The 15,967-nt window shown below is 40.2% G+C and overlaps 1 pseudogene; it reads right to left on the minus strand.

The window, feature by feature from the left end:
• Window positions 1-10,623: 10,623 nt before the first annotated feature.
• LOC124965663 (coiled-coil domain-containing protein 66-like) lies at window positions 10,624-12,661 on the minus strand (annotated as a pseudogene).
• Window positions 12,662-15,967: the final 3,306 nt, after the last annotated feature.

Raw genomic sequence — 15,967 nt, forward strand, 5'->3', positions numbered from 1 at the left:
TTGTCTAGTTGAAGCCCTTTAGGGTCAAGTGCTAGTCTGGTGTGACCAATGTGACTCTGCCACCAAGTACAGGAGAGGCAGATCCTGTGTCCTCTGGCTTTAAAGATTCACGTGAAGATAAATCACATGAAGATTTATGTGACTGAGCGCATGTGTCCTAGTTTGAGAAACCTGCAGTGGGTTTAGAAATATTTAAGCACAGATCTCTTTTAAGTCAAGATACAATTTCTGATCAAGATCTCCCCTAGGTGCCCTGAGTTGCCAAGTGACCTTGCAGGGGGCCCTGGCAGGGTATTTTAAAAGTGTGAGGAGAACAGGGGTCATCTATCAGAAATTTTGATTGTGAGCTGGAGATAGTGATACCGCCGTTTACCGGTGACGAGTTCTGCTTCTTCTAATGTTGAAGATTAAGCACTAGAGAAGCACGCCAAGGCAAGCATATTAAGCAGGTTTATTTAAAGGGAATAATACAGACTTCTCCCGGCAGGGAGAAGGGGGCCATGGCTGATGTTCTAAAGTCCCAAGAAGTGAGCACACCCTGCATCTTTTATAGGTTAAAGTCTCTTTTGTTCTCCAGTTCTCTCCCCCCTTATCTCTCTCTCCTTCCTGCCTACGTGACTAGGCCCGGTTTTGCATAAGTGAGAAGCCAAGGGCAGGGGGAGGGCCAAGGTGATTCAGGCGGGTAAGGGCCCAGGGGGCATTAATTAGCATCTCCTTGCTTGCAGTCCTTGATAAAGGCAGGTAAATTTGGTAATCAATGGGCTCCGGAGATCTTTGATATTCCATTCTTCCAGGGGCAGTCTCCAACTTCCAAAGGCAGATGGCTTCATGGCTTCATTTTCTCGAATTGACCCGATTTTCTATTTCTACACTAACTACCTGTCCTTAATTCTGGCTTCAATAGCACCTTTCAACATTAGACCTCTACCTTTCTCTTTTTTTCTTTTCTGTACCGGGGACTGAACCCAGGATTGCTTAACCACTGAGCCACATCCTTAGCCCCTTTTTAAGTTTTATTTTCAGACAAGGTCTCATTAAGTCCTTATGTTACAGAGCTGGGGCCATCCAAGAAACAGGCAGTGCAGAGACCTGCTCCTCAAACCCCAATTCTTGCAATCAAGTCAGAAAGATTTCAGATATGTCACTCAGATTTATCAGTGTAAGGAATCCCATGAAAACCACGCCGGACATGGGAAATCACATAAGGGAGTTTATTAAGCAAACAAAGTGTCTCCCTGCAGGATAAGAGAGAAAATGAGAGGAAAAGAAAGGGAACCAGAAAGGGCGCATGCTAGAGAGAGTGGAAAAGCGAGGAGGATAGAGAAAGTGAGTAGGAGAGAGAGAAGCATGGGAAAAGATGGCGGGGTAGCAAGGATATCTTTTTTTTTTTTTTTGGTGGTGCTGGGGATTGAACCCAGGGCCTATGTGCGTGCAAGGCAAGCATTCTACCAACAGAGCTATATCCCCAGCCCTGAATTCAAGGATATCTCAATCCTGAACAGTCTTGAAGTTGAAATGCAGGGTAAACTAGAAAAGAATGTGAGTACAAGATTGTTTTTTGAAATAAGCCAATTAAGGGGAAAATAATTAGATTAGCGCATTGAAGAAAATACTGTGGGCTTGTAAACTGGAATAACAGCTTGAACACCTCGTATACATAGTTAGTGTAAGTAAAACTTGGTTTCCCAATGAGCAGTCTCTTCTTTTGTCTGTTGCTTTCAGGGGCAATGGTCTTAGGATCATCTTAGGTTTTCAGAAAAGGTCTAACTTTTTTTTTTTTTGCAGTGCAGGTGAGGCACTGGGTTCGATCCTCAGCACCACATAAAAATAAACAAAATAAAGGCATGCTGTTCATCTACAATGACAAAAAAAAATTTTTAAAGGGAAATTCCAGAGGGAAGCATGTAGACGGATGAGTATCTAACATTGTGATTTACACTTGGTAATTTAAGCACTGAATCCCCATAAGCCCCCCGTCTGATGTATCCCTCAAAATCTGGCCCATTTTTTGTCATTGTTGAATTCATCCTATTCTAAGATTTTCCTCTTCCTAGGTTCCCACTCTCTTTCAACTCCTATTCCCAGCTCATTGTTGTTTTTTTTTTCCCTTTTATATTCACTTCTTTACCCAATTTTGAAAAATCTGTTTAAAATGCCAACTATCTATGCTGTTCATTTCCATGTTCTTTTTCCAACACATCGAGGTATGTGGAAAAAGTGAACAGTTAACATGTACTTGCTCTATTGTTAACTCACTGAGAAGCCAGTGTCAAATTTATATTACAATAAAGTATAGTACAAAATGTATTTCACGAGGAATTTTTAACTTTCTCATTTTTAGAAGTCTGCCAATCTGATCTCTTACGGAAGAGCCAAGAAAACCAAGATGAATTATCCGTCAACTTTCATTCATCAACAGCAAAACGCTGACTACAAAGCATGAGAAAGTTTCAGGAAAACCAGGTAACTTAGGTACAGATGTTTTTTCTTCAAGAAACATAATGCTAAATAAAACATGGTAGGGCCTACACACCTGGTACTCTACATGTTGGCCCCACATAATTATTCAAAAAAGAGGGCTGATGAGTATAATATGTCACATTTCAATATTAGAAATGAAAGAACCAGTACTGGAGGGAAATCATATGATACCTCTTTTCATTCTATGAAGGAACTTATTCAACATGACCACTGACTTTGGGACAGTTGTTTGAGTATAATGAAGGTGGAAATGCTTCTCATTAGAAGGCTGCCAGAGGCACGCTGAGGAGGATCAAGGAACTTCCACACAGCAGAGCAACCTCCTCTGTGTGGGGAGACTTCACTTGAAATTCAGTGCTCACAATGTACCAGAGCCCTCACCCAGGAGAGGCAGCTGTGAGGACAACATGGTAAGGACACCTTTAGTTCTCAGCCAGCCTTCTGTGTGCAGCAGCGAGCTCACAAAAGGGCAAAAGTCTGATTGCAATGGATGTCAAAAATCCCCTTCCAGGAGGTCATCCCTCACTGCACGTCAAAGAACTCACAGCAGTGAGGAAACCTGTGGATGTGACCAATGTGGGCAACATTCCCCCAGAAATTATCCCTCACAGGACATCCAAAAACATACATGGGAAAACTTCTGAATGAATTGATTATGGAAAATCTTATCGGAGAGATACTCACACAGGGGAGAAACCCTTTGCATGCACTGAATGTGGGAGAGGGTCACCTCCATGTCACACTCTGAGGACATCAGAGAAGTTACGCAGAAGCAAAACCGTAGGAATGTGCTGAATGCGGGAAAATATTTTTCTGGAAGTCAGTTCTGAGAAGTCATCAGTGCATGCATACAGGGGAGAAGCCTATGGCCGTAATGAGCCAGGAGAACATCCAGGTACAAATCACACCTTACAGTGATCAAAGACATCAACAGGTAAGAAACCTTACGAATGAGTGAATGTGGAAAAGCCTCAAAACACCACACAATTCACAGAGGGAGTAAACCCTAGGAACTTAAACACGCACATACATGTTTTTTCACAGTACATCATGCAGAAAGGAGGAATGTGAATATAACTAATGTAGAAAAGCTTTTGTCATGGTTTAACCCTCAAACCTAAACTCATGAGACAATCACACAGGAGAGTATAATGTGTACGAAAAAACTTTCAACAGCCAAGTCTGACCTGAGAAAACAGAACTCACAAAAGTGAGAAATCCTACAAATATCATGAATGTGGGAAGATGTTCAGAGGGTTTTCAGATGAGAAAGGCTTTGTATAAATCACACAAGGAAGAAACCCAACGTATGTGATGGATGAAGATTTCCACCAGAAGTCAATTAGTATCAGAAAACCCACAAGCAATTAAACATATGAATATAATTAATACGGGAAAACTTTCAGCCAGACATCAAACCTTGTGCTCCATCAGAGAACACACACGTGTGAACAGCTCTAGAAATGTCACGGATCTAGGGATGTTTTCAGGTCAATGTCATGCCTCTGAGGACAGAGAACTCACAGGGTAGAAACCGTGAAGGTGATGGAGCGCAGGAGAACTTCCGGTCACTAGTCAATGCTAAGAAAGGACTGGAGAACCCAGCGGGGCTGAAACCTCCTAAGAACATGGATGCTCCTCACCAACCTTGGAGGACTTACACTGGAGGGAAACCCTAGGAAAGTATTGTACGTGTATGGTCTGTTAAAGCCACTAAAGAGGATGTTGCACTTACTGGATACCATGGAATTCACCCAGGAAAGAAACATTATGAAGAAAATTTATGTGGTAAATTAGCTGTACGAATTTAACCCTATGTAAACTTACACCACGGAGAAACCCTGAATGAAATTGGGATGGCTTTCTGTTAGAGACTGAATCCCGCTTAACAAGAAGTCACACAAAGAAGAGAACTAGAATGTTGTGAATATATCTTAACCTCAGCCCAAAGCTACCTTTCTCAACACAGCAGAAAATGTAAGAAGAAGGAACCCCACCCCCAGCAAAAAAACAACAAAACAAAACAAAATGCTTAAGGTAATGGATCTGGGAAACCTCCCTTACATGTAAGTTAACACACAATGTGATATACCAATCCAACAATAAATGTAATTAAAAGGAGACTCCATGGCATATACTGTGCTGACCAAGAAACACTTCCCTTTGTCTCCAGTTCTACTAGTCCAAATTTCCCAACCACTCTTTTATTAAAATGGGGTAACATCTCTTTTCTGGGTGGGCAGTAAGTACTAGACTTATCTTTAGTGACTAAGAGACTGTCCATGTACTTTTAAGGTTTTCCCTCCATTGTTAAGTTTTCGTATGTGAATTACCTGATGTTGACGTTCCACAGCATTAGGGAGTGAAGTGTGTCAATGACAAATTTCACCAAAGACATCATTGTTCCACGTCCTCACCGTGTCCCTTCTTCCTACACTGCAGATGGAAGAGTACCGGGCTGAAGGGGCCACGGTGCCAGGATTATTGTGTTGGATGATCTTCCTCTTCCTCCAGAAGCCTGACTTCAATGAAGGAATGAACTTGGGTCCTGCTGACCAGTAATAGCGGTTTGGGTCTGCTTGTCACTGACATGCCCTGAGGGACCCTCAGCTGATACCAGTTATGATCATGACTTCTGTGAAAAGTGACAAGTGGGTATGTATCAGAAAAGTCACACAGGAGGACCCCTGATGAAGCCAGAATTAAGGACAGGTAGTTAGTGTAGAAATAGGAAATTGGGTCAAATAGAGGAAATGAAGCCATGAAGCCATCTGCCTCTGGAAGTTGGAGACTGACCCTGAAAGAATGGAATGTCAAGGATCTCCGGAGCCCATTGATGACCAAATTTACCTGCCTTTATCAAGGACTGCAAGCAAGGAGCTGCTAATTAATGCCCCCTGGGCTCTTACCTGCCTGAATCACCTTGGCCCTCCCCCTGCCCATGGCTTCTCACTTATGCAAAACCAGGCCTAGTCACGTAGGCAGGAAGGAGAGAGATAAGGGGGGAGAGAACTGGAGAACAAAAGAGACTTTAACCTATAAAAGATGCAGGGTGTGCTCACTTCTTGGAACTTTTAGAACATCAGCCATGGCCCCCTTCTCCCTGCTGGGAGAAGGGAGAAGTCTGTATTACTCCCTTTAAATAAACCTGCTTAATATGCTTGCCTTGGCGTGCTTCTCTAGTGTTCAATCTTCAACATTAGAAGGAGCAGAACTCGTCACCGGTAAACGGCGGTATCACTGACACCATCCTGGGTAACTAGCAGTCACAACTGCTCTTTATGACTCATCAGGTGATCACGGGATGGTCTGATGTTTCCTCACGGTTCTGTTCAGGTCGTGTACGTTGTGTAGCAACACAACGGAAATGTGGGCAATCACTGCACCAGACCAGTGGGCACAAGAGGTTAGCCAGTCCCCAGTGTTGATATTACATTGGATCATTTGGTGAACAGTGTCATAGTCCATTTGAAGTCCTTTCAGATTGGTCCTGTGTCCTTTTATCATGTCTCTGATATTTTGTCTTTTATAAAAATACTTTGATATTTTGTCTTTTTATACTTGTTTTGATCTTGATGTTTAATAAATCTACTTTCATAAATCTTTTTTGCAGGGGGAGAGTCAGGGGGCATTTGACCACTGAGCCACATCCCCAGCCCTATTTTGTATTTTTATTTAGAGACAGGGTCTCACTGAGTTGCTTAGGGCCTTGCTTTTGTTAAGGCTGGCAATTCTCCCGCCTCTGCCTCTAAGCCGCTGGGATTATAGGTGTGCACCACTATGCCTGGCTGTAAATCTACTTTTGTACAGCAAGTTCTTTATTAATTTTTCACCAAATTTTGAATTGTTTCTTAAAATATTTAGAATTTTAAGGGCTGGGGAGATAGCTCAGTTGGTAGAGTGCTTGTCTTGCGTGCACAGGCCCTGGATTCGATCCCCAGTACCAAAAAAAAAAAAAAAATATATATATATATATATATATATACATATATATATATTTAGAATTTTAAGTCTCCCCACACTAAAGTTCCTTAAGATTCTCAATGGAATTACATTTGATTTTATCTCAGTTAGGAGCACATAAGGTGCCTGAAGATGTGTGGGTTTATTTCTGGGATCTCCATTCTTTTCCATTGGTCTGTGTGTATCAGTTTTTATGTAAAAACCTTGCTGTTTTTGTTACTATGACTTAGTAGTATGCCTTAAAATCAGGGATTGTAATGTCTCAAGCTGTGTGCTTTTCACTCAAGACTGCTTCAGCTATTTGGAATATTTTGTGCTTCCAGAAGAATTTTAGGATTATATATTCAAGTTCTGTGAAGAATGTTATTTTGATATGAATTGCATTGAATGTGTAGATCACTTCTGCAGCATGGACTTTTTTTTTTTTTTTTTTGTGGTGCTAGGGATCGATCCTAGGGCCTTGTGCTTGCAAGGCAAGCATTCTAGCAACTGAGCTATATCCCCAGCCCAGCACGGACATTTTAACAATATTAATTCTTCCAATCCATGAACATAGGAGGTCTTTCCATTTTTTGGTGTGTCTTCAATTTCTTTCATTAATGTTTTACAATTCTCACTGTAGAAATCTTTCACTTCCTTGGTTAAATTTATTCCTACATACACTGTATTACACTAGGTATTGAATCCAAGGTACTATGCATACATGCTAGGCAAGTGGTCTAATACTGAGCTACATTCTAGTCCTTTCTATATTTTATTTTGAGACAGGGTGTATGTTGCTCAGACTGGACCTTAACTTGCCATTCTCCTGCCTCAAGACTCCCAAGCAGCTGGGATTTCATACATGCACGTCCATACCTGACATTTACTGTTTTTCCCCTAGTGATTGTGAATGAAATTGCTTTCCTTTCTTTTTTGGCAAATTTGTTGTTGCTGTATAGAAAAGCTACTGATTTTTGTATGTTGGTTTACTATCCTGCTGCTTTATTCATTATCAGTTCTAATAGTCTTCTGGTGAAGACTTTTTAAATATAGAATCTTATCAGTTGCAAGCAGGGATAACTGGACTTGCTCCCTCTACTTGCGTCTTTTCCTTCTCTTTGACTAATTGCTCTAGGTAAAAACGTCTGCTGCTGTGCTGAATGACAGCAGTGAGAGTGGGCATGCGTGTTGCTATAGTTCAGATCTTAAATGTCCCCCAGAGGTCCACATGTTAAGGATTTGGTCCCCAGCCTGTGTGCTACTGGGGCCTAGTTGGGGGAAGGTACCCTGAAGGGCTGCTGGGACCTTGGCCACCCCTTCTCATTCTTTGCTTCCCAGCAGCCATGAGGTGAACAGATGTCCATTATGCACTCCCCCAAAATTCACTGTATGGCCCCAGGCATAAAAGGATGGATCTAGGTGATCATGGGTAAAACTTATAAGCCAAAACAAATCTTTTCTCCTTTAAATGAATTTGTATCAGGTACTTGTCACAGCAACAGAAAGCTAACATACTTGTCTTGCTCCTGATCTTACAGCTTTTCTTCATTCAGAATGATGTTGTCAGTGGTTTTGTTTTATACAGCTTTTATTATGTGGAGGTGAGTCTTCTTATACCCAATTCCTGTAGGTTTTTATCATGAAGGGATGTTAAATTTTATCAAATGCCTTATCACAACTTTTAGGATGATTGTATGATTTTTATCCTTCATTCTATGGATGTGATACATATCATTTATTGACTTATGTATGTTGAACTTTTCTTGTATCCCTGGAATGAAACCAATGTGATAAAAGTAAATAAAAATTTGATATGCTGTTGAAGTAGATTTGCTAGTATTTTGTTGAGAATTTTTGTATCTATGTCCATCAGGGCAAGTGGCCTATGCTTTTAATTTTCTGTTGTGACCTTGTTTGGTTTTGGTAACAGGATAATGCTGGCCTTACAGAATCAATTTGGAAGTGTTTTCTCCCTTTTGATTTTATTAAATACTTTGAGAAGCACTGGTGTTTCTCCTTGAAAAGTTTGGTACAATTCAGCAGTGAAGCCATCTGGTTCTGTGCTTTTCTTGGCTGGAAGACCTTTTTTCTTTTTTCTTTTTTTTTTTTTTTGATTATCGATTCAGTCTTACTACTTGTTATTGGTCTACCTGGGTTTTTAAATGTTCTCATGGTTCAATGTTGATGGATCCTGTATCCAGAAATTTGTCCATTTCTTCTTGGTTCTCCAATTTGTTAGCATATAGTTTTAGAAAATAATAATCACTAATAATCTTTTGTATTTCTGTGGCATCAGTTGTAACACCTTTTTTCAACTCTAATTTTATGTGGGTTTTTTTTCCTTTGATAATCTAACTTAAGATTTTTCAATTTTGTTAATCATTTCAAAGACCCAATTTTTTTGTTTCATTGATTTTTCTCTTTTTAGTCTCTATCTTGTTTATTTCTTTCCTTCTAATTTTGAGATTGGGTTGGTTCTTGCTTTGCGAGGTTCGTAAGAGGTATCATTAGGTGTATTTCAAACCTTCCTATTTCTTGATGCAGGCTATAAATTTCTCCTTAGTACTGCTTTGGTCACATTCCCCCAAGAATTTTCATTTGCTTTGAAAAAAATTTTAACTTGCCTTCCAACCCAGTTAAAAATCATGTTGTTCGGTTTCCACATATTTGTAGTTTCTAAAATTTTTTGTTGATTTCTAGTTTTATTATTGTGATCAGAAAAGATACAGGATATTTCACTTAAAATTTCTGTTTTTTACAGCCTACTCTATGTTCTATTAAAGAGAAAGGTATATGTGCTGATGCAAGTAATGTTTATTCTGCAGCTGTACAGTGGACTGTTCTCTAAATCTATTCGATCTACAGTAGTTTTACTCATATCTCTTCATTGATACTTTTGGATGAGTTGTCCATTGATGAAAGTGGGTGATGAAATCTCCCCTTAGCATTGTATTATAGATTCTCCAATTCAGTCTAATAGTGCTTGTTGTATAAAATCGTTGTAACTTCTTACTGAATTGATTTAGTTATAATATAGTAACCTTCTTTTTGTTAGTTTTTGTCTTAAAATGTTTTGTCAGATGTGAATATAGCTACTCCTGCTTATTTTGTTTGTATTTGCTTGTAATATCATTTTCCATCCTTTTATACTGTGTCTTTACTGGTGAAGTAAGTTTCTTGTAGGCAGCATATTGTTGAGTCTTGTTCTTATAACCTTTGAGTCAGTCTGTATCCTTTAATTGGAGACTTTAGTTTGTTTACATTCATGGTTTTTGACAAGTCATGATCTATTCTGGTTACTTTATTTTCTTCTAGTTGTTTTGAATATTTGTTCTCTTTTCCTCTCTTGGTTATGTCTGTGGTTTGTTGGCTTACTGTACTGATGTTTGTTTTTTTCCTATTTCTTTTGTGAATCTACCCTTCTATTGGGATTTATACTTTCGCATGCCTTCATGATGGTGTTATCTTTCATTTCTGGATGTAGGACTCCCTTAAACACTTTTTGTAAGGCTGGTCTGCTGTTCATGAATTCCATTTTTGCTTGTTCTGGCAAGTTGTTTCTCAATCCTTTCTGAAGGATTGCCTGGCTGGGTATAGTAATGTTAGTTGGCAATTATTTTCCTTCAGTACTTGAAAATATGCTGCTGCATTCCCTCCTGGTTTCTAGGCTTTGTGCTGAGAAATCCTCTGTTAGTCTAATGGCAATAACCTTAAATGCAATTTGAGGTTTTCTCTAGATTTAAAAAAATCTTTATGTGTACATATATTTTGTATCATGGATTGAACTCAGGGGTGCTGAGTCACATTCCCAGACCTTTACATTTATTTTGAAACAGGGTCTAAGTTGCTGAGGCTAGCCCCACACCTGGAATCCTCCCCTCAGCCTCCTGAGCTGCTGGGATTGCAGGTGTGCACCACCATGCCTGTCTGTATTGTATGCTTTTACTGTATTAAAAAATACAGCATTTTGGAATGGGGTTGTGGTCCAGTGGCAGAGCACTTATCTTGCATGTGTGAGGTCCTGGGTTCAATTCTCAGCACCACATATAAATAAATGAATAAAATAAAGGTCTATCAACATCTAAAACATTTTTTAAAAAATCGACATTTTACTACATAATGTACAAGTTTTTAACGAGCATTTGAAAAATAGGGTACTTGAAAAATACAGTGAGCAATGAGCACGTTATCATTGGTTTAAAATGAAGAACTAAAATTCTCTTGATTTGCAGTTTAAAGGCATGAGATTAGTCTCCAACTTCTTTTGCTTTTGGAGAAGGTCCTGACTCAGTTCCAAAGTCCCTTAAGGACTGCTTGTTGTCAATCCCTATTTTTCAACAATTTAGGATTGAGAAGTGGATCCTTGACATAGTGGTAAGTCTAGGTCATAATTTTGAGAATTCTGGTATTGAGGCTCCCCAAATGGTGCATCTGGATCAAGGTAACAGATCTCATTTGTTCAGACACAGGGAATAAAATGGGTTGGTTCAGACATCCAGCTGATAATTGTTTGACCACCTCTTGCAATCAGATTCTCCTTCACAGCTGCTGTTTTCGAGTGGTAAGTAGAATGTATTAGTCTGGGTTTGCTGGGTTCTGTTTTTCACTGCTGGAACTAGTGATGATTGAAACCTTTCCTTTTTCAGTGAATTTCCAGAAGTTCTTCCTTTTTGACTAGATGCCACCTGCTCTGTGATTGCTTCTTGTTGAGATGAATGAAGTTCTGATGAAGTGCCTCTATTGAGAGAGAGGTGTTCAGGATTATTTCTCTCTACCAAATGAAGTAGTTCCATCTGCCTTCTTACCTTTTTTCTTCTCTCCACCTTTGAAGCTGTATGGTGTACATTTTTGATGCTGGAACATACTTTTTGAGAGGCTTATTTATATTCCATTCAGGCCTTCTAGGACATCTCTTCATGTGCTTTGTTTCTCTGGTCTTATTAACTCATTACACTGATCATTATACAAACTTTTCTTTTTCTAAGTTGGCGTTATCCTTATCTAATTCTTGCTCGTCTGTCTTAAATTGTGCATTTAATCCTGCAGAAATCTCAAGAGATGAACAACTTCTGATTTCCCTCCCCTTTACATATTCACAGTATGATCCTGCACTGGCGAATATGCCTGTAGCTAAGTCATCTGTCTGCACCCAGTATCCTTCTGGGGAGTAATAGAATTGACTATTTTATCACTGTTATCATAAAATTGTTCACTTTATCACTAGCTTCATCTGAGTCATGACTTGATTTTGAAATGTTAATGGTTGCATTATGGTCCATCTGCAATGTATTAACGCCAAGATTTTTCATCGATCTAGAAGTGTCATGTCCCCTTTTAGCCAATTCTCAGATTCTTTGTTCTTGCTTTAGTCTCTGTGCCAGCTGCTGTGCTCTCTGTTGTTTGGAATAACTCATTCGTCTTGAGTCATGATTTCTTCTTTTTGTTTTAAGTATGTCTTCATATTGTTTCTGCATCTTCTCATTCCCACGCTAAGCAATGCTTTCCCTCTTGTTCTTCCTTCCATCTCTGCTCTCCTTTCAGCTTCTTCTTCCTGGGCTTCTCTTCTACATGAGCACTGATTGCTTCTGATGTTTCTGCCACCATCTGTCTCATTCCTCAATCTGTGCTGGGTCCAAGAGAGCAGTCTTAGAACGAAGGAAGTTTGTTTTCTGATTGTTTGCCTCAGTCACATCCCCAGTGGGTTTTGCTGTGTGCTCCTGTTCTGAAGGTTCAACCTGGCTTCCAGTTATAGATGTATATACACTAGTGACTTCAACCAGCTCCTGAGTGTCAGCAGAAACAGAAGTACTCGGTTATTTGTGTGCTGAGATTGAGAACCAGGATGGCTCTTCAGTGAATCCAAATGCAAGGGCCATCTGTCATGTTCCTCACCCTTTGAAAATATAATTTTCCCTCTGTTTTTCTCTGCTGGCCATCTTCTACTTGTTTATTCAACTCTTCATTTTCTCTGTTCTTTTTTTTTTTTGGGGGGGGGGTGCTGGGGATCGAACCCAGGGCCTTGTGCTTACAAAGGCAAGCACTCTACCGACTGAGCTATCTCCCCAGCCCCCTCTGTTCTTGTTTCACAGCACCAAAAGGATTCAGCAGCAGCACTGCTTCCTTAGACTGGTCTGGAATTTGAAGTTTGCCTCATATTATTTTATCACTTCCAGATTTTTCCAAGGATTATTCTACTTTTGCAAGCTTCTTTTTCTTTCTTCTTTAAAGCAAGTTGTTCATCTGTAAATAATGTCTTTATTGTCTGAGTAGGCTATTTCAAGAAACCTGCCTTCAAATTCATTTATTTTTTTTTCTCCTGCTTGATCTAGTCTGTTGTTAAGCCTTTGAGTTCATCTCTAAGATGTTTGTTTCTTTTTCAAAAATCTTGATCTTTGATTTTCTCATTCATATCCTGCATTCTGTCCCTAAATAACGGCTTATCTATTTTTTATTGCTTTAGGTTTTCACAGTAATTGTTCTCAATGGAATTTTTAATTTTTTGTTAATGCTGGGGATTGCTCTGGGCCTTGTGTATGCTAGGAAAATGCCCTACCACTTAACTACATTCCCAACCCTCAAATTCTGATTTTGTCCATTTTGACTTCTTTGGAATCTGTTGCTGGAATTTTGAAGGTTATCGTCTTAAAGTTTGGTGAGATTTCTGCCTATCTGGTGGATCAGTTCTACCAGTTTTGTGGTGCAGTATTCTTAGAAAGTAGCTTTTCTGAAGGTGTCATTCAATGATGGTTTTGATTCAAGCTGGGTATCTTCCTATAGCTTTTTTGGCTGTGGTTGAAGACTTTAGGAACAGTGCATACCATGGCAATCAAAAGACCCAGTGTCTCTGCAGGTTATACAGGGACACTTGTACTCTGGGCATGCATCCTGCAGACAGCAGTGGGTGTGGGATGCTCACTGCATAGCTACATATATGGGAGTGGTAGCCAGTGGGGTTTTATTGCTACACATCCCATGTAGGCAAGGAAAAGGGTTCCTATGGGAGGGGTGGACTGGCTGTGAAATAATCACTATGAAATTTATTTATCATAAACACAGTACACAGAATTATCTTTGTAAATGGGAGTGTGACATGTTGAGCCATTCGGGTCTTGCTCTAATAAAATGGAGGAGCCCATGTTTTCTTTATTTATTGTGGTACAGATCACGGGGGGACCAGGAGGAGCTTCTTCTGTAAGAAACAGGATGGGTTGGAGTTAAGCAGGTAATTTTGCTCTAGCGAGTTATTCCCACCCCCAGGACCTGCAAACCCCAGTGATGAACCAACTGCATGGAAACCACATACTCCAGGCAATCTGGAACAATCTTTCATAACTACTGGTTCCTGAGAGCTAGATTCCCATGTCTAATGGCTCGACCAAGCCTGGTTTTATTTGCAGGCCACAGACTGTGTCTCACATTTTTTCCTTTTTCATTTTTTAAGTGTAAATAAATGATGGGCAGCTACTTTGAGGTCCTGGATCTTGGTCCTGAGGGTATGGCAACCTGTTATCATGGTACGAAAAAGAATTAGTAGTAAATATATTCTAATAATATACTATGCAGAATGTTTCAACATATTTCTAGGATTAAAGCCATTCAATTTATGAAGTATGTGATCAACTAGAGATGCAGATAGTTAGGTTGCATCTTCTACAAGTTACAAGATATTTATTGTCTTTTCTCTTAACTCTTACATTTCCAGTAATTAAAGTGTAAGGAGATTAAACACAGGCTTGCAGGAGCCCTCTCTGTAATTTCTGCCTACAAAGTCAGGCATAGGGCCATCTGTATAGTGGAGAAGATCTGAGGTGGCAATTAAACGCTAAAGGTCTATCTGAATACCACCTTCACTGAAAGTCAGAATATTAGCAACTAAAGGTTATGGCATCCTTATATAGTTGTCTTTTATCAAATCTTTTGAGACCAATCCAAAATGTAGCCACCATTTCTAGAAATTTTATGTTGTACTGGTAAGACATTTGCATATTCCATCTATTTAGGAAACGTGCCAAATTCTATTGCAGAACCATTAAGGTAATGAAGTATTGGATTGGTGGATGTTCTGCAGAAATGACTGACTTGTTATGACAAAATCCCGTATTAGTGACTGACAAGACATATGATCTTAAGTCCCATGGGTCAGTATGACTGGCTGGTCTATGTGCCCCATTTGCTGCCTTTTCCTCAAAGGTTATCTTTAGACAGCCAGAATGTTTATCATGGGACCAGCATATAGGTAAGTTTCCACTGTACCCAGTATAATTAGATACAGTCACATGGATGGGTATAATGTGAGTATCTGTAAAACTTCCCATCATATGAGTATCATTAGTAAGTACTGGAACTGATTTTCCAGGTGTAATAAACGTGGATCTGGGAAGTAGGTCCAGTAAGTTTCCCCATGGACTCCACTTACTTGACAGCTCAATACAGTTAGCATGACCACTAATATTGTGGTTGGAGACTTAATTCCTCTTTGCACCATCCCTTGAGCCTGTTGTGTCAGATTCTTCAGTTGGCTCCATGATGGCAGGTTGGGTGTTTGGTTCCTTCATTCTTCCTCTTCCTTCTCCTCTGTTAACTGCTAGTTCACCTGGGGGTTAGGATTGACATCTCTGGTTCGATCTTCAGTCCTCTGAACTTTGGCTTCAGGTACTTCATTATCGCACTCCCTGCCCGCAGAGAGATACGACACAGGCCTGGTTCTTTTGAGCTCTTTATTTTGCGCGCTTCTTCCTCATAGTTCTTTCTTTGTTCTCTTTCTTTGTTCCCTCTTTGAGGAACTTACACTCCAATATATACAGTACTTGTAACCAATCAGCCTTTGAGCACGAGGGGAGAGCATTAACATATACAGGCAGCGAAGGCAGGCATATAGTGGACCTGTACTGTCCATCAGGGAGCTTAGCCAATCCCTGGAACTTCCTCAAAATAATGTCAGTTGTTTGTGCAAAAGTTAACTGCTCTGGCTCACTGCCAGGCGCCATCTTAGCCTTGCCACACCTAGGGCCAGGGGTCCGGCCGAAACCCCGACAGTTCCCCCTTTTCTCTTTTAAAAAGAAAAGGAAAGCTCGGGACCGTGCCTGTCTTAGGCGGAGTGGTCAACCACTGTCCTTACCCGTCATCGGATAACTGTAGAGCATGCTACAGCTCCTGTCTTAGGTCGGTACAGTGGTCACCTCCTTCCTTACCCGTCTGGCTAGCGATCCAGCCTCGTGAGCCATACTTGTGGGGAACTGCCGGCCTCTAGGGCAGCTATGGCCTGATGGAAGATGATACGATCTCTAACTTGATCTCGGCACATGCGCATGATAAAGCGTGTGAGGAAGACAACAGCAACAACCATGAACATACAAAAGGCTCCCATACCTGCCCATTGTTTTACAAAACTGAAAGAGGAGGATAGCCAACTTAGCACTTCGGACATAGGGGCTACATTAACTCTAGTAGCATTGAGGCTAACAATTTGAGATCTAAGAATAGCAGTAAGATTATCAAATTCGTAAGACCAGTTTGTTTGTAGCTGAGCAGACAAGATTCT

Source organism: Sciurus carolinensis, chromosome 15 (genome assembly GCF_902686445.1).
Source record: "Sciurus carolinensis chromosome 15, mSciCar1.2, whole genome shotgun sequence".
NCBI lineage: Eukaryota > Metazoa > Chordata > Mammalia > Rodentia > Sciuridae > Sciurus > Sciurus carolinensis.